The sequence below is a fragment of the Elgaria multicarinata genome, chromosome 4 (assembly GCF_023053635.1).
Source record: "Elgaria multicarinata webbii isolate HBS135686 ecotype San Diego chromosome 4, rElgMul1.1.pri, whole genome shotgun sequence".
Classification (NCBI taxonomy): domain Eukaryota; kingdom Metazoa; phylum Chordata; class Lepidosauria; order Squamata; family Anguidae; genus Elgaria; species Elgaria multicarinata.
In genome coordinates, this window is record NC_086174.1 from 32560590 (window position 1) to 32580005 (window position 19416).

The 19416-nt window shown below is 40.3% G+C and overlaps 1 protein-coding gene across 2 annotated transcripts in view; it reads left to right on the top strand.

Annotated features, from left to right (window-relative positions):
• The window catches only part of PROX1 (prospero homeobox 1), a 72107-nt gene that overhangs the window by 31185 nt on the left and 21506 nt on the right, over positions 1-19416 (top strand). The window lies entirely within an intron of this gene.

Sequence of the window (19416 nt, forward strand, 5' to 3'; positions counted from 1 at the left end):
ACTGTCCAGCTGGTCAGATGCAGAGATGAGGCGAGAGGGGCTTCTGGGAGTTGTCACTCCATGGCATTGAAGTCTTGTGGCAGTGTGTTGGTATTATCTACTCAAAGGATGAGCAATATTGTTTGGTATAAACTGCACAATAGAGTGGTCAGAAGGCTGGTGCAGTTTCTGTCTGTTTCCTGAAATGAGTAGTATTATGTGTTAGGTGCGAAATCTCCTCCGAAGCATTTCCAAAGTGATTGCTGTCACCGTCCTATCAAAGTGATTCAAATGGAAAGGGACACCAAAAGTTATAATGCAGGTTTTACTTGCTCCTTCTCTCATCCTTGGTGGCAAGTATTTTACAGGGTGTGCTGTCAAAACAAACAGCCATGGGCCATTAGGCTTGTACCTTTGTTTATAAAATGCATACCCTGTCTTGTGGTCCTGGTTATAGAATGTTAATGACTGGGTTCCTCTCGGATGGAGTTGTTCCTAGAGGATCATATCTAAAAAGAGAAACCAATGATAAGAAAGGGAAAGGATGTTAGTTATCCTCCTAACAGCCCTTTAGCACAGGGGGGAGGGATCTTTGTTTTGTAGAGGGCCTCTTCCCTGAGGTAAATGTGGTGGGCAAGGCCAGATTAAAAGTAAAGGGGGGCACTTTTCTCTCTCCCAAAGTCCCTTTCCCCCACTCTCTTTTCTCTTTCCCTTTTCCTCTCCACCTAGTAAGCTACTATGAGAGTGACTCTTGCCAGAGGTCTAAGTTGACTGCTTGCAGGGTTTTTTTTTAAATTAAGCTGAGGGGTACAGGTTGCCCACCCTTGATTTAACAGAACATGAATGCAGATTGTATCCATGATATGGCAATATGTGCATAACCTCATAAATAATGTCTGTGTCTGAAAATATAATAATATACATCTAAATATTGCCATGCCCTTTTTCTGTGTTTGAGCTACTTATGTGAGGCATTTTCCATATTAAAGTTTCGTGATTTGTAACTGGAACCAGCCCCTCAGGCTACACTACAGCACTTAACTGTCTTGTTCACAGTAGTTCAGATAACTTCCTTTGGGCTAGAGTTGTTTTGGGATTATAGCCTAAAACTTTTTCTCTCTCTTCAGATGCTAATTTCCTGTAACACACAGTGAGAATCCCTTTCGCCTGAGCTAAAATGCTTAAATGAATAACTACGATTTGAAATCCCTAATTCACACAACTGTCTTTTGGAGGGCAATTATTTAAAAAGGCTACCTATAATTTCACTTGCCAGGCTGAAAATCTGGATCAGACCATTATTGTATATCATTTAATCTGCAGCTATGCATTCTTGCCTGATCAGCATCTAACCCAGGTGACAAGTACAAAAGCAAAAATGACATGTACTGTGGTGTTGAAATTGGATCTGAAGTCCTTGAGCAAAGGGAGCATTTTCCATATTTAGCATCATCAAAGTTCCTTCCCTTCATACTTTATTGCTGATCTTTAAATATAATTGAAGCCTGATATGCTTTACACCTTAAATAATTTAAATGAATTTTTCTAGCCCTTTTCTGCTTCCTCTTATGAAGTAACATTCACAATGCATTTTTTTAAATGAAATATTAAGGCAACAGGGATAACCCTCAAGAATATGCACTTGATGTACTCTGGAACATGTTTTACTAAGATCCTTCATATACACCTGTCAGAGAGTCATATCGTACATTAAAGTGCAACAGGAGTCCCTATGGACTCCTTGCTTTCAGGCGCATGAATGTCTTTACTTTAACATAGGAAGCTCGCTATGCTAAGTTTGTTTCACAGTCTCTTGGAACTCCCAACAGCTTGTTAACAAACTCAAATTGCCTCAGGCTCATAGCCAGAGGTAGATAAAACACCTCAGAGACTGGGATACAATAGGCCAGTTCGCACAGTCAAACAGCCCACTTCGGCTTATTTAAGCCATGTGCAGGTACGTGCATGTGGCTGTTATGAATATTCAAGCAGCGACTTGTTATGTTGCCAAAACCTGGGACTGTGGGTTATGCGAGGGTTAAACAAATTTTTGGGGTGGAGGCATCTGGGCTATTCCCTCCACCAGTTTCTTCCTAGTCATCCAATGGTGTTAGTGAAATGGAGCCAATTCTGGTATCTGTTCAACTTCTTTGCCCATCTAGGATTTAGCAAGGCTTATGGATCAGACTTGCCTATCACTAGGAAAGCTGAATACATCAGCCTTTTCACAAATACAAATCACATAGGTTGAGAGAAGGAAGGAAGCATCTCAGCTTGGGAGGAAATATGATTGTGGGATTACACTTCGAATGCATAAAGGTAGTGTCATTCTCACATTACATTTCATTCTAAGGTATGGATATCTAAGGATAAAACAAAGTGGTTGTGAAAAGTACACATCTGTGTAAACAGCTGCTTGTCCCTTTTAAATATATACAGAATTGTCATCCAGGAAACAAAGTTTACCTGCATTCTACATCCACTGCGGTTCAGTTTGAGTTGCTGTGTATAAAATAGAATTTTTCTTTAAATACTAAAATGTTCATGTTTTCCACTCTGGCTAAAAGAGGCTTTGGGGAGATTATTTGTATTGTTGGAAATCAGCATGGAGGAGATGAGTTAACCCCCTGCTGCCCCCATGCCTTAACCCCACTAAAACTAGGCCCCTCTGTTGCTGCTTTGGGGATAGGCAGGAAAACATCTGAAACCCAGTCATGGATTTCCCATATCACATGTTTCCCCAAATTTTGGGTGAAATGTTATTCCATACTCTTGATCACTAAAGTTTTTCTCCCATGCCTAAGTTTTAGATAGTAAACCATCAAGAGATAAAATTCCTTTTAGGCCAGACAAACTGCAAAGTCATTGTGCACAGGAGAGTAATCAACCTAAGCTTTAAAACGAACCAGGGACAGTTTTCTACAGGGAAAAATCCGCCATCATTTGCCTTGAGAATGGCTCACGCACATCTTAGACATGTAGGCTACACAAAATAGAGTAGAGTGAGGTTCACTCTTTTCACTGTCCATGCTCCTGTGTGACCCATCCATCCCTTTTTTTATGGCATGGATCATACCAGCATAACCTACTTGCATATATGCTTATACATGAATGCCTAATTTCTCATTAAAGGCTACAGATGTGGTATGGGAGAGCCTGAGATTGGCTCACTTGAACCTATACATCTTGGTCATATGTTGCTGGGTGGTTGTTGCTGCTAAACCAGGAGTGGGCAGCTTGTGGCCATCCAGATGTTTTGGCCCATCATCCCTCACAGTTGGCCTTGCTGGCTAGGGCTGATGAAAGTTGTAGACCAAAACATCTAGGAAGCCACAAGCTGCCCGCTCCTGTGCTAAAGACTGTGCATTGGGGGCGGGGGGGAAATCTTGTGAGACACATTGGAGGATCTTTAGAGCCAAAATGCAGGACATAAAAATTAATAACTAACTCACTGATGTCAGGGACTAAGGCTACTGCTTGTGACTTCTTACTCTGAACAAAATCGCCTTATTTCAGCAAGCACAAATGTATGCAGGGGATTTAAAGAGCATATGGAACCCCTTCTGCCTGAAGGGCTCCCCATTTCACTTCAACGGAAGTGTCAGCTCCCATGTCCCCAAAGGAGCTTCCTCTTCTATTAAAGTGACTGGGGGACCAGTCATTAGAGGAATTTCTGGGCACACTGCAGAACACAAGGTGTTCTAGGTTAGGGCTGATTAAAGATGTAAAATTTCCAGAAATTTTGAAGCCATGGAAAAAACACTGTTCCCCCCCCCCCATTTACTTTTTTTTTTTTTTGCTACAAGCTCTTGAACTGTAAGGAACACCCGAACTGTAAGGAACCTCTTTGGTTTTGCCACTTTATGAGTCGCAGGCAAAAAACAATTAAAAAACACACAAGAGGAAACCATCAACATTAGTAATAAAGAAAATTATGTATGTCTCCGCAAGTCTTCCACAGTGCTAAAATAAAACATTCCATAATCCATTTTTCCCCATTTCCCCCCCCCCCCACCAAATTTTTCTGATTTTGGGCGGGGACGACGACAAAAAAGGCTTCAGAATTTTTCTATTTTTTCCCCAGTCAGTCTAGGGCTAACTATATAAAACAAGAATGCACTGACTAAAAAATTGACAATATATAGCCAGTACTGTTTGGAGCTGTAATGTGGCAACTGCTATGTTAATATGAGCATTATTAGTGTTTTTATATTAGTCCATCCAATAGTTGGAAATGGCTTTCCATAATCTATGACGGGTCCAAGATATATCCCCTTGTGATTCTTCTAACTGGAGATTTCAGGGCTTGAGCCTGATACCTTAAACATTGCAAGTATAAAAATCAAAACTCCACCAATGTAGTACATTATGCAAATCAAGAAAATCTGTCTATTTTTGCAGCTGTGCAGATTTTTTGACTGTATTTTGCAGAATTTGAAATCTTACTGTCAATTTTTATTATGAAAGACAGGGAAATAATATTTAAGACTTCTGGAAAAGTGGACAGGGGTTGTGACGAGGAGGAAAGACTCTATAAAATGGCCATGGACATAGCTGAAGAAGGCCCAAGCCCTCTAGAATTCCTCTGTTGCAACCTTCCTCAGCCTAGTGCTCTCCAGACGTGTTGCACTGCAGCTCCCATGAAAGCACAGCCAGCATGGCCTCTGGCCACATCTGTTCATATGTCCTTCAGCTTTGCTAAGTCCAGTGGAATTTAAGAGGGTATGATTTGGGATTCTAGCCCAGAAAAACTGCTGACACGTGTTTTGGCTCATTCCTTTGAAATGTTATGGACCAGAAACTTGCATTAGTATTTTTTCTCTCTCCTTCAGTCGCAAATAAAAATTTGAGCATCTCTGGAACCTGGCTTGAGGCTCCAGAATTTTAGGTGAGAGATGCGGTATATTACTTTCAGGGCCAACCCAACTATTAGGCAGAGTGAGGTAGTTACTTCAGGCAGCAGTGCTGTGTGTTGTGGAGGTTGGCTGTCAGAAGACAATGCTGTGTGTTCTAGGCAACCTGCCATGCCCCCCTCCCCCAAGCTAGCCTGATGCCCTAGGGTGAAGTAGACAATGCTGTCCCATCACCACTGTTGAAGTAAGGTTCAACTACCAGTCCTGTCAATTTTTTTAGGTGGAATGGGAGGGGGATACTATCTTGTCCTTCACCTCAGGTAGCAAAATGTCTCAGGCTGGCACTAATTACTCTGTGCAATATAACTGTGGTTGGCATGTAGGTTTTTAGAGCCCATTAGCCTTCTGTAAGCATATAACATATACATGTAAACACTGTGCTCCAGTTATAGTCTGACCCCCATTAAGTGAGCTGATAACTGACTGAGCTCTTTAAAATTTAGATGTGTGCAACGTTAAATGCCAAAATAAAATCATCTGGGCTAGCCATGTTTTCAGGAAGCAAGTGGCTGCATTTGAACATCACTTTAAGTTAGGAATCCTGGCTTAAGAAACTACAATGCGCATGAACTATGTGCTACATCCAACCCAGAATCGTGGTTTATTCTGCTCAAACAAGCCAGGATTGTGAACAACAGCAATTCCTGGTTTAACACTAGCTCACAATCCTGGCTTGTTTGGGTACAATAAACCATAATCTTGGGTTCAGATATAAAGCTGAGCTATCCATACCTGATTTGTTTACCTCCTTGTGCAAATGGGAGGCACAAAGCAAGAGCTAACAGTCTGCATGCAGAATGCAGCTCATTCACATTGGCCCTGTTCAGAAGACACCTTAAGCCACGACTTTAACCACGGTGAATGAGGCAAAAGGCTTTATTCACCGTAGTTAAAGCCATGGTTTAAGGTATCTTCTGAACAGGGACATTGTGGTTTAATAAGCTAGAATTCCTGGCGTAAAGTGATGTGCGAACCTAGTCATTGACTTTTGAGGAGTCGTAGAATTTAGAGTAGAAATTCTGTGAGTCATGACAAATTGTGTATCTTCCTGAAATAATGTATATTCCAGCTGATTTTATTTTGAAATCTTCAACCCCAGTTTTTAATAAATCTAATGCATATAACTTGGCACTGACTAATAATGAAATCCCAGCTGCTGCTCCTTCCACCCATTATTTTACGAACCATTTTTCTTTGAGTCTGCAAGTTACAATAGTCCATCTAGAGGTTGTACAGCTTTTAAGAGCTTTTTTTTTTTTTGGCTTGGGTAGCATCAGTAGGAACTATGTCTGAAGCGCAACCCTACAAAGCATATGAGCAACTTCCATCCTAATGAAATTAATGAGACAAAATTAGCTGCAGTCAACTTAACAGGTCGTGGCTCTGGGTTCGAACATCCATGGCATATTTGCCAGCAAAACTTCTGGGTTCATGCTGTAAAACCTATATAATACTATGTGTTTAACTGTTGAGACACTGTATCTTATGTATTTTTTAGTGCAAGACACCTTCAAATTAGGCTGCACATTTCAGGAGAAAACATCTAACAGTATAGTGCATCCTACACCTGTTACTAAGGCTAAAAAGATTGTTTTAAAGTATGCAGCTCAAATAGGGTGACCATATGAAAAGGAGGACAGGGCTCCTGTATCTTTAACAGTTGCATAGAAAAGGGAATTTCAGCAGGTGTCATTTGAATATATAGAAAACCTGGTGAAATTTCCTCTCTAGTATAGCTCCTGCAGCTTTAACTGTTGTGATGAAGAGGAAATTTCACCAGGTTTTCCATAAATTCCCTTTTCTATGCAACTGTTAAAGATACAGGAGTCCTGTCCACCCTAGCTCAAAACATCATTGTTGGGCTGTTTCCTTCCGATCTTTTGCATACCCATCACATTTAAATGAGTTTGATGCAGCTGCATTAGAGTAATAATAGGCCTTTAATTTGCACTTTGTTGTCATGAATCCTTATTTGTGTCATATATGCTGAAATTCCTGTTCACTAGCTACATATGCTAGTTTTAAGACATTTGACAGCAGTCTTTCTTCCCCTTATGCATTATTTTTAAATTATTTTCATAAGATTTAATTCCTGTGATCTGCACAGAAGAACATAAAATGTACAGTTTTCAGCCTGAGAAGAATAAATTATTCTTGCTGGATGGATTAATTATTGACAACATCACCATATAGAAAAATTGCAGAATGGGAGCATTTGTAGGTCTTTGCTCCAACCATTTTGATTAAAATACAGGCATGTTGAGAGATACTGCAGCTGTCTCGTGGCATTTTAAGCAATATTGTTTTTGGTTTTTTTAAAGTATGAAAAACCTTTCACTAAAATAATTATCTTCCCCTTGCCTCTGTCAGTGTATCTTATTTTATGAATTTAGCTGTAGAAGTCATGCAAGTATAAAGCCGGGGTGCTAAAGAACACATTGCAAAACACCACTTTTAGTGGTTACTATTTAATCAAGATCTTTCTCAGCTGAACCAAGCAATGGAAGGTCTCTCATCTATAAAACTCGTAAAGTTTTGAGGTGGAAAACTATTGCATTTTGATATTTTCCCCCCTTGGATTCAACGTGTTCATCACTACAATGAGATAGGTCCAAAATGATGTATAGTCTATTTGATTTAATGTCATTAGATTGAATAGCTCCCTCTACTTTTTTTTTTTTTTTTTGTCATTGGGTTACATTTAGGCACAGCAAGATCAAGTTTTAAACCTCCTTACTCAACAGCTCTATTAGTTATAATGCACCATGACCTCTCTCAACATTCTTAAAGAAAAAGATACAGTGTAATGTCACTTTACTTTGCTTATTGTTCTTTGTTGAGGTGAACAAAGCATTTTCTACAGTGGTTATAGCACATAATTATACAGCTTTCAATAGTGGTGTCTTGGCACATATCAAAGTTCAGAAGAGCCTTTAGAAAAAAAAAAGATGTTTTGTGGCAGCCTAGTGAGGGTCTCATCTTTCCTTCAGAAAATAGTTCAAGGCTCTTCTGTCAAGCTTCCCTACTTAGAGCCTTTTCTCCTCCTGCTTCATAAAGTTTAAAGGGGATTCAGTGGAGTTCTGTGATCTGTTTCCTTTGAAAGATTGTTCCTTTGCACAGAGAAGTCCTTTGACTTCAAGAGTTCACAGATTCATGTCTTTAGGTATCATATGTCTGACCTTATCAGTTACTCTATTTAATGTAGGAGAAAAAGTCTCAAACTCTTTTGTGTTTGTCTGTTTTTCTGCCTCTGTGAAGTGATTTGGTGAAGAAGCGAAAGAAAAGGACCATCCTTTTTAACGCACCACTGTGAGGCCGTTTTCTGACTACAACCTACCCTGTGGCTTTTCTGGGGTGGGTGGTGGGTGGAATTGTCCTTATGTTTTGTGTATGGATAATTTCACAGCGATAATAGAATTATACGAGGCCAGGCACACATTTTTGTTCCTCCCCCCACCCCACCCCACTCCCGTTCCTACATGATCTATTGGCTATTTTGGTGGCTGTTACTCTGACTCCCCAACAAGCACAACCATTTAACAAACGCGGAGCGCTGGAGTGCTGGGCCAGCAGTAGGCTTTCCCTTGCTTCGACCTACCCCAAAGGCTTTGATAATTAATTGTCCTTCAGAGATGAGGAAAGTTCAGAGACAGTGTGTGTAGCAATGTCTATTGTCTGACCTTCAGTTCCCCTTCCTTCAGCTCTTTTTCTTCACACCACAAAGGGTTAGCCATAGAAGCAGAGAGCAAGTGCTCCTTCTAACGACTGCAGGTGGCGGCTGTTGTATTCTATTGGAGCCCATCATTGTATTTCGGCTATCTGCAGATTAAATGGGCTCAAAAAGTTCTGACAAACCCTTTCAGAACTCCCTCCTTTAATTTCACACACGCTCTCACAGCGCTATTCTCCTAATTCCTCAGAAAGTTTTAATAGTTCCCACCACCAACTACGAAAACACAAGAAAAAGCTAAAGCTATGTAGAACATTCAGATTTTCAAACCTATACCTGCTTGCCAGGGAATAATCCTCACTGAACGCAGTGAGACTTACTTCTGAGTAAATGTGCTGTTACTCCCTTACTTTTGCCACCACTTCTTACCAATTGTAAAAAGGCAGACAGGTATCATACAATACACAGGAATGGGGGGAAATGGTTCATTAACTCAAGGTAAGGTTTGCAAAGACCTAGGAAAAAATATTTTAAGACACTGCTGGTAAATATTAACTATCTCCAGTATTTAAATTCATTTTTTACATCCAGTAATAGATGTCATCAGCATGCAAGGGAAAATATGTGTGGAATACAATAATTTTACTGAAACTATTTAGCTTTTTAATAATAGTTATGTAAGTTACGGTCTGCCTGATTTTTCCTTCAAAGATATAATGGGGGCACTGTTTTCTGAATCTGAGAATTTTTCAGTTTTATATAAAATTGTTATGCGAAGGAAAGACATATATATCTGACCGAGGTAAACTGCCTGAGGTAAACTGTTATTTTAACTGTATCAAGGATATGAAAGAACATAAGCAGCATCTTTTGCTAGTCTTTGAAAACTTGGCTTCCTTTGACATTCTTCAGATATTTTACCTGAGGAGGCACTCTAAATTCATTTCAAATTTCACTTTGGTGAACCAATGGCAGGACAAAACTGTGTAGCCCTCCATTGAGCTGGCTAGTTGGAGTATAAGTACTTAGTTGAACCTAGTGACTACAACGGCTTGAATGAAATGGTTCAGTGTGAGTGATGGTGGAGAACCATGATTTTACTCATTGTGAATGACTTCATGAATATGGCAGAAGTGCTACCGAAATTTGACTAAGTAACTAAGGCTATGTAAAACTAAGTTAATTCAATATATTAAGGAAACAGGTTTTAAAAAATGGAAGATACCTTAAAATGAAATGGTTTCCCTTCATGTGGTTTGCTGATAAAACCATCTATAGTAAATACTTGCCATTTCAGGCTCCATGAGAAATGTGTGGCTAATTAAAATTGTAATAGCCTAATAATATCTATCAAAGAGCAAAGAAGCTGGAGTTTGCTGAGCAGATTATTAATATTGTTTTACCTTCTGTGATTAATTTAGAATCCTCTGTGGCATAATTATTAGACTGTAGAACAACGAACAGAATGATATACATATTTCGCTGTTTTCCCTGATGATATAGTAAGCAAAGATTCAGTCAGAAGATGTAGGGAAAGTGCACCAGACTCTGCTTATTTCATTGTAATACTAATAGAAGGGCAATTAACATAAAGCAATTTGGTTGGGGAGGAAATATACCATTAAATGGTCAACTGGACAAGCTTTCCATTAAATCAATTTATTTTTTGTATGTGGAGTTTTAAATATTTTGCTAAAGCTTATATAATCATAGTATTAGGGAAAAGGCTGTGAAAAGTACCGCTATCCCTATACAATAAGGCGGCAATCCTATATTCATTCATTCATTCATTCATTCATTCAAAATCACTTTTCAGGATTTCACAAGGGCTATACTCACTTGCTTGGGAGCAAGTTTCATTGAACTCAGTGGGTCTTACTTCTGAGTAGACATATATACAGTTCCACTGTCAGTATATCAGTTTTACTGCCAAGTTATTGGTGTTTATGCATTATGATTATGCTTAACTTATTATGCAAGACATTTTGCAACAGGTTTATTGTTGTTGTTGTTGTTGTTGTTGTTTTAAAAAAGCTGTAGGTGAAGCAGGCACAGCTTGCAGAGTAATGCAAAAGGGATCATAAAAAATTAAAGTTATTCTGATGAATTTTTCATTAGACACAGTTGAAAAAGGCCACTGGTGAAGCAAAGAGCATTGCTTGGAGGCTCTATTGGAAGATGCCGTCTCGCAATAGTTAGGTACATGAGCAGGTTTTTAAAAATTTTATTCACAGTTGTATAGAGACATAATGCCCAACAAACTGTTTGGAGGATAGGGACCATCAGCTGAGCATCAGGAAAACTGTTTGCATGTTAATAAAGCTGCTGGGATTTCATTTCTTGATCTAAAACCCTACCCTGGGAAGAACTGTTGACAAGTTATACAATTATAATAATATTTAGGTAGGGTCCTGTAGAAATACTAAATACTTCAGATATCCCCCCTCAGTCGTTGCATCAACTATCCTGGTATTATTCCTATATTAAAGATGAGAGACTTGGGTTGAGATAGCAGCTTGCGTAAGGACACCCAATTGAGTTAACGGGGCTGTGAGCCTTTAAATCCTGAACTTGGAAGTAAGCACCATTGAGCACAATGGGGGCTTACTTCTGAGTAAATACAGTTAACAGGGATGGGCACTTGGCCTAATTTCATGCAGGTGGGGGGAGCCAAAGGGCAAGATGGAAGAAAGGAAGGTTGTTGACACAGATGGAACAATGGAAGAAGGAGAAGAAAGAAAGCCGTGCAGACCTCTGTCAAGAGCAATCTATCCCCTTCTCCACAGCCTGCTGGACAGGGAAGGAGCAGGGCGGAGGGGTGTGTGTGGATAGAAAGAATAGTGGCAGAGAGAGAGAGAGAGAGAGAAGGGATGACCTCACCCACTTTTGGCTCTGGCCCCACCCACTGCTGCCATGTCCTATTCACTGCCAGCATGTAGACTCTGTTGCTTTATCCCCAAGGCAATGCAAAAAAAGGTTGTCCATGCCATATGTGTAGGATTGCACTGAGAATGACTTGATATTAGAACTGGGAATTCGAACACTTAGTTCATGCTCTTAACTATAACGATACACAAGTTGCTTCCACACTTTAAAGCTTACTTTTTACCTATTTCATGCCTATCCTCTGCAGTCTCAGGGTGGGTAAGAATTAGGTGACGTGCTTCCTACAAGTCTGCTTTACATGGTTAAATTTTCCCCACAGAAATCAGTGGCCCTTATAAATCCCTCATGCCCATAAGAAATGTATTGCCCTAACCATGCTGTATGGTTGTATGCAACATGCAATCTGGCTTGAATGGTTCCCCCCCCCTCCCTTGACTGTTTCTGAGGATGAATTTTATGTATATATATAAAATCCTATTTCAAAGTTAAACTTGGGGAAATGAATACTTTGGGGATTATTTGAGCGGAAGCAGTATACAGGGGATCTTTGTTACATGTGAGATATAGTAATTATTGACCAATACTTCACTCCCTTTCTCTTCTCCCCCATCCCCCGCCTCTGATCCTTCAAAGAAGGACTTGGCAAACTCTTTGGAGCACTGCTGACATTTCACTTTGCGTGTAATGAAAGGCTATGGGAATTAAGAAATCAGCAAGAGGCTAAGGCAAAACCCCACATTTCTTATTGTATTGGCTTTGTCCTGTTGAGGATTTCTTTTGCTGGCCCTGCACATTACGCTTCCAACTTCTCTCAAACTGTCTCCCGGTGGCAGCGGTCATGAGGGATGGGTATTTCTTCCCATGTGTGTGCTAGATGCCTCTAAAGACTCTTATTTATTCCTTCCCATGTCACCTTGTGTACAGTCTGGCCTGTGACACTGATGGTGATTATGTCATTATTTTGCTCTGGGGGCTTTGGCACATCTGCAGCGCTGATGCACATCTTCTTTGTTACACTGGCGTACATCCCATATTGCAAATGCTTCATTAGCCTTACTGCCTGCCTGCCTTGCCAGACAAGAATGCCCAAACCCAGGCTTCTTTTCGTTGTGTTCTTTTGTGTACTATGATGAGCCTTTATTCATCTTCCCAGTTCTTCCCTGTTTTCCTGAACTCCAGATGTCCAGAGCTCACAAGTTTCCCTTAAAAGGATTGTGAGGGAAAGTAAAGGAGGAGGCAAAGTGGGTATTAACCTCTTCTAACCCAAACTGAGCTCTCTGTATCTCTTACCCCCTTTTTTTTAGAAAGGAGAGACATCTTCATTTTATACTAGTAAAAGAGTAATGTGTAAACATGTACATAGCTGTGAGCACAACAGTGTGTGAAATGTGGCCTTTATTTGCTGCATTATGTAGCTCACATAGACCCTTAAGAATCTGAGTTCTCACTGAAAAAATAGGAGTTTCTAGGCCTCACGGATGTGGCAGGGGACTCAGGGGTCCATATAGCTGTTTACTGTGCCGAAAATGCACATTTTCGTATCTTCGGACAGATGACACAGCCGCAAATACAAAGCCATCCTGGGGCAAACCCTGGAAAATCCGCTCCAAAAAAGTTGGGCATTTACGCCGACTTTTTTGGCAGCGGAGTCGGCTTTGCAGCTGTAAAAAAGCCAAAAACCATTTTTTTAAAAAAATACATTAAAATGGGGGGGGGAGGGGAGGAATAGTGCCGTTCCTCCCCCCATTTTTTATTTTATGCTCTAAATCTGCAGAGCTCCACAGAAGCAAATATAAATTTGGGAGGACCAGGCAACCTCCAATCTGTTTGGGAGGACCAGGCAACCCCCATGCGGAACTGCACAGATTTGGCTGTTTAAATTAAAAAAGGGGGAGGGATGGCCCCGTTCCTTTCCTCCCCTCCCCCCCGATTTCTTTTTATTTATTTTTTTAAAGAGCCTGAATATGCGAAGGACCAGGCAACCTCCAGGAAAAATTGCACTTGCCTTCCTTCCTGTGCAACCCCCGGGAAGGAAGGCAAATGCAGGTGCAACACACCTCCCGGCGCCAAAAAGCCTCCACATAGCCAGGGGCTCAGTGTGGATACTTTCCATTAAGTGCTTTGCAAGTGCCTGATTAGGTCTTATAACAGGCAGTGTGCAGGACTTTTCTCATTGTTGTTATGTCCACGTTTATTTAGAAATAAGATATGAAGCAGCAGCAGGCATTAATGCTATGTGTGAATACAGGAAGTGTCACACTCTTGTGCTTCATGTATTCATGCCAGTGTTGGGGGAGAAATTTGTTCAGTTCACATTTTAATGTTAACATACCTAATTTCACACTTTTGATCCAAAGCATCCCCCCAGGAAGGAAGGCAAATGCGGATGCAAGGCACCTCCAAAGCGCCTCTGTAATGCGGGTGCAAGGTGCCAAAGCGCCTCTGTATTGTTATCTTTCAAATAAGACTTTTCCAAATTTTGCAAACGAGTTCCCCAGTCAAAAAATGTGTATAAAAATTTATTTTATTTATTACATTTATATACCACCCCATAGCTGAAGCGCTCTGAGCAGTTTACAAAGATGCATGTACTAGGGGAACGTACAAACAAAGATGTTTATATTAGTGAAAATCACATTAAACATTCATTATGTTAGGAAACGTGCCTGCCAAAAATGTGTATATTAGGCAAAATTACATACAAAAAATGCACGTACTTGGAGAAAAGTCCACATACGCACACACATTTTCATGCAAACTTTAAAAGAAAATATCCTCCAAGTTCAGGATGAACCGCATTTAAGATTGGAAAAATGAGAAACAGAGAGAATCCACAACTGACAGATTCATTCAAGCCTAGTTCCTATATAATATTATTGTCAAAAGATGGTCTGCATTTTGATGCTTAAAGGTGGGCAGAATAATTCTACTTACTGGGCATGGCCCATGGCTGCATCTAGATCCCTGCTGGCTCACAGTGGCTAGGACAGGACATGGTGTGGGGGTGGTTTTGAGCTATGTTCAGTTTTTTAGAACATTTCCTTCCCATTGAAACCAATATGGGGGAATAAACTACAACAACTCCATGTCTGGTTTAAGGCCTTGCTTGAGCACACGTCTGGGGAGCAGGAGGGCTTTGGATCCTGCGGAACTGAGGCCTCCTTGACTCACCGTGACAATGGACATGTCCTCCACTGTCAAAGCACCAACATGGGATGAATAATGGTGAAGGTTTCCTTTTCCACAACAACAATGAAGTCTCCACCAGTGGAACTCCTCAACCTGCGGACCTCGCTATGGGCAATATTTTCCCAGGGGCCAGCAGACTGTGTCTTAAAACACTGGAAATGTCAGTGTCTCAGACGTGCACAAATCCAGGTTCCTTTTTTCAGTTCACCTAACTTTCAAGTAGACTCTGAAATGAGGGGTGGACCAACCCAGGGATGGTACCATGGAATGGATCCATCCTTTAATATTACATGTTCCTATGTGAAAGACCTCTCCTGTTCTAGACCCTCTGGCTCTACACTTACTGAGCTCCATCACACCAGAGGAAAACACGCTCCCTACCGTCACTTCTCCGCCCGTGTTTTCGTTCGTCAGTTACTTCCTCTTTCAAAAGAGGAAGTACACGAGCATGAGGCCCATTGAGTCCGCTGTTATAATGGCACTGCTTCTCCTGCACAGCAGGAGAGAGCAGCAATTCCGTGTTTAAAAATACATCGGACTTAACCAGGTTGTTTTTTGTCATGCAAGGAAGGCCAGAAGGGGCGGAAGGCGTGCAGGAGGCAGACGATATCATGTGAGGGATCTGAGAAAACTCCATGAGTGCCCAGTAACGAGCATGCAATAAAACGCTCGTTGGATGGAGCTCATTATATCATGCCTATTCCCCACCCCTTGGGACTGATTTATGGGGGGGGGAATGCCCAAATTCTAGGGGGGGGGGAAATAAAATTAAAATGTGAACAAACCAATATGAAAATGAATGCACACATATTTAAAAATTAAAATACTGCTATTATCATAGGATGTATTATTTTGACCACAAAATTATATCTACTTCCATTCTTACTTCAATGCTCAGAGAACCGTTTTTCCTGGGTTGAAGTACTAACTCTTGCAGGCATCTTTTCTGTTTATATAATGTAATATATATTATATAGAAAATGCACTGTATGCAAACATGAAGAGAGAGAGAGAGAGAGAATCATATTTTGCTGAGAACGTTTTATAAAGTACTGCTTAATTGTGAGCAGGAAAAATGTCATTCATGCAGTTGCTGATTTGTAAAACTACAATGTGCTTCTACTTCATTTAAGATTCTAGATATTTGCAATGTTCTACAGTGTATGAAAATTCTATTCTCATCCTATTTGTAGGGAAGGTCTGGGGAACATGCTCTTCCAAATGCACAGTTGTGTAGTTTCAGACTGCTGCTTGATGCCATGTTCTACCCATTAAATGGGTTCAGTGCCACCATGTTTGTACCACCGCATTTGAGTCTCTTGCACATATTTGTCACAAGACTTTTCTGGTAGTCAAGTAGTGGACTCCCTAGTATTATGTGATATTTTGGCTCTCCTATCTCCTTTTAGGTGCAACTGCTGAATGGCAAGAATCCAGTACACAGTTACTGTAAAATTAGACATCTTTGGGTTGGATCCAAATTTAAACTGGATTAATTGTGCTGATGGAAGTGAACTTCCCTGCCCCCTCCTTCCCCTGAAAATGCTACACAGAGAGTCAGGAGACCTTAATAAATGGAGTGAGCTGGGTTATTTGGATGTAAGACTATTTAGGATGCAATCCTATGGGGATGCCATAAGACTTTGAACTCCGAGGATTATAGGCATTCCCTCTTCGCCTCCACGTTCCTCCTGCTCTGCATTTTGGATAGATGGGCTTTTTTGGCTGTTTAACTGGGGTGCGTTGGAGCATAAGGGAAGGAGGCTGGGGTGACCTTGGGAAACATTGTATCTGAGCTTCCCCATCCCAGCCCCCTTTACCCCCTCTTTGAGGTCACCTTTGCGACTTCAGAGAGGCAACCAGCAAACAGAGAGGCAACCATTACAAGGGGGAAGGGGTAGTGAATGCGAATTCCTGCATCTGTGATCAGAGCACTGTCTTTGACCTTGAATTAAATGGGACTAATGGCGTAGTCTTATGCATGTTTACTCAGATGCAAGTCTCAATGGGGCTTACTTCCAAGTAAGTGTGTACAAGATTACAGCCTGAGAAAGGCACGATTACTTGGGAATAAACTTTACTGGATTCAGTAGACCTTACTTCTGAGTAAACATAATTAGGAATTTGCTATAAATCACTTTATAAAGTAATAGTTCATTCTAAATGGATTGGGCTGATACAAGAATAAATCTTGGTCTTTCGCTCCTATTTCTGGTGTTTTCACAAACTGATTTAACCTACAGGAAATCTATGAAAATGCAATATTAGTATGTTAATAAGATGTGCCACACTGACACAGTATTTAAAAATTGAGAGATTAAGAAATAGTTCTGTGACTAATATTTCATGAAATTTCCCATTATTTGCCATGACCAGTGCCAAGTAGAGCCTGGAAGTTAGTTTGATCGACTGCATGACTTTGGACTTTGCCCCTGGACTTAAATTTAGTGGCCAGAGATTCACTTGTGCAAATAATTATTTCCTTTTTATAAAAACTAGAATAACAAATTCCATGTATTGGCTAGCCAGTGCAAATATTGTAGTATGATATCAAGATGTAACAGATTGAAAATATGTATCCCTGAACAATTTATTCTACTTAAGAATAACTACTGTGGATGGATCACTCTAATATTTAAGCAAGTTGCACTTTAAAATACAATAAAATCATGTGGTATGTATTCATCCATAGGGGATACTCTAACAGAGCAGAGTTTACAGGGCAGCAAAGCTATGATACTACTTTTTCATTTGGTTTAATATGGCAAGATCTCTTGTGTATCTGTTGAGAGTTACCAGTCATTTGTGGAGATGTGTCCTTTCTGTAATATCGATAATTTAAATAAAAACAATGTCCGGGGTGGATGGGGGTGGAATAACAAATGGATATGAGAGAGAGAGAGAGAGAGAGAGAGAGAGAGAGAGAGAGAGAGAGAGAGAGACAATGAATTTAGGATTTTGTTTACTTTAGTATTTGTGCCATTACATTTTTAAATGCATCCCTGCAAAAACTATGAGAACATTTTTATTTTTAAATGAACTGTGGGGTTGTGAAAACTGCTCTAGTAGGGTAGTCAAGAGTATGAAATAGCCCCCAGTTCAACTTTCAGCTCAGCTATGAACAAACCGCCCAAAGAGCTCCGGCTATGGGGCGGTATATAAATGCAATAAATAAATAAATAAATAAACTGGCTAGCCCTTTGCAGAAGCAAATGTTCTCATAGTTTTTGCAGGGATGCATTTAAAAATGTAATTGCACAAATATGCAAGATTGTAAAAGTGGTCAACATTAGAACTATCAGTATTCCTGCAAATATAGATTCTTCTGGATCAGACCAAAGGCCTATCTAGTCCTGTATCCTGTTTGTCATAATGCCCAACCACCAGATGAGAGAAATAGCCCTCTTGCACTTTTCTTCCTCTGTGCAACAATTAGTGCTGCCTCTAATCCTGAAGAGCATGGAGCCATCATAATTAGTATTCATAATGGCTACGTAATGCCTATGAAGCATTTTGGGTACTTTAAAAACTGGCTGTTTAAATACTTACAATATCTGAGCCTTACTTCTTAAGGAGTTGGTAAAGTCGGGTCTGGGCTGTACTACTTCAGAATATGGGGGGTGGATTTCGAGATTAAATAGTGCTCTTCCATTTAAAAATAAATAAATCCTTGCACATAATAAACTCGCATGAGAAAGCTAAGGTACAAGTCTTCTGCCCATCAAGTTTTTTCTGTGTGAAGGGAATTCTTAGTACAGAAGCACATTTAGTCATGTGAGCCCTCCACCTGCAGTTTGAAGTGGTACAACCCAGAAACATTAACCAGAACCAGATTCTGTTTCTGTTTGGAGACTGAGAGAAAACCTGTCCTTCTACTCAAGTCCTTCATTCTTGTACTCTTGTATCAGGAGATGGGTAGATAGTTTCTGGTGTTGTTTGCAAGAACACTTCAATCTAAAACAGGAAGACTAGGCTGAAACTTGGTATGCATTTTTTCAATGTTGATTGTAATAATTTTAATTTGTGGTCTGCAGAGGCTGTATTTGTTTATTTTTGACTGCAACCTAAATATTTTCAATCCAAATGACATTGGTTAACATCTTGAATGCCGGTCTCATAATACCTGCTTCTACAATGGACTGGCAACAGTTTAGCTTCAGTCTTCAGGTGATTTAAAAGAAGATTGGGGAAAGATTGAGCTGAATGTCCAGGGGCCTTTTCTTTCTCCCCAGCTCATATTGTAAAGTAGAAATGTAGACCAAGTCCAGTGGAAAATAAGTGGTATAATAACTCTGCCCATCTATTGTGTTGTGATTTAATAGCCAACTGTAATATGCCACATTACCATGTGGGGCATGTAAAGAATCCTTCTGCAGAGAAATGCTTTATTAAAGTTCGTAAATATAATCTACTGTAATGCTCCATATCCATTTTCACTGTGCTATTTATTGCTTCATCTTTTCTGATAGTATCAAATGCCTAAGTGTTTTACTCCAGACTCTTCCTTTCTCTGAGAGCCAAGTTGCTTTTCTGCTATGATAGAGGAGACAGGTTTTGTAGCAGCAGAATAATCAAGGGAGGAAACCACCCAAGCTAGAAGAAAGATGGTATAGCTTTGCCTGTAACCCTCATAATGTTGTCCCTCTCCTCTGATTTGACTCTGGCCCATTGTTGGGTACCTGAAGCTCATTTCAATTATGGAAAGATTGACCCAATCTTTGTATGGAGCCAACAAGGGTTAGCCTCTAGATCCCTTTGGTACATGGTGGTACTGTTGTA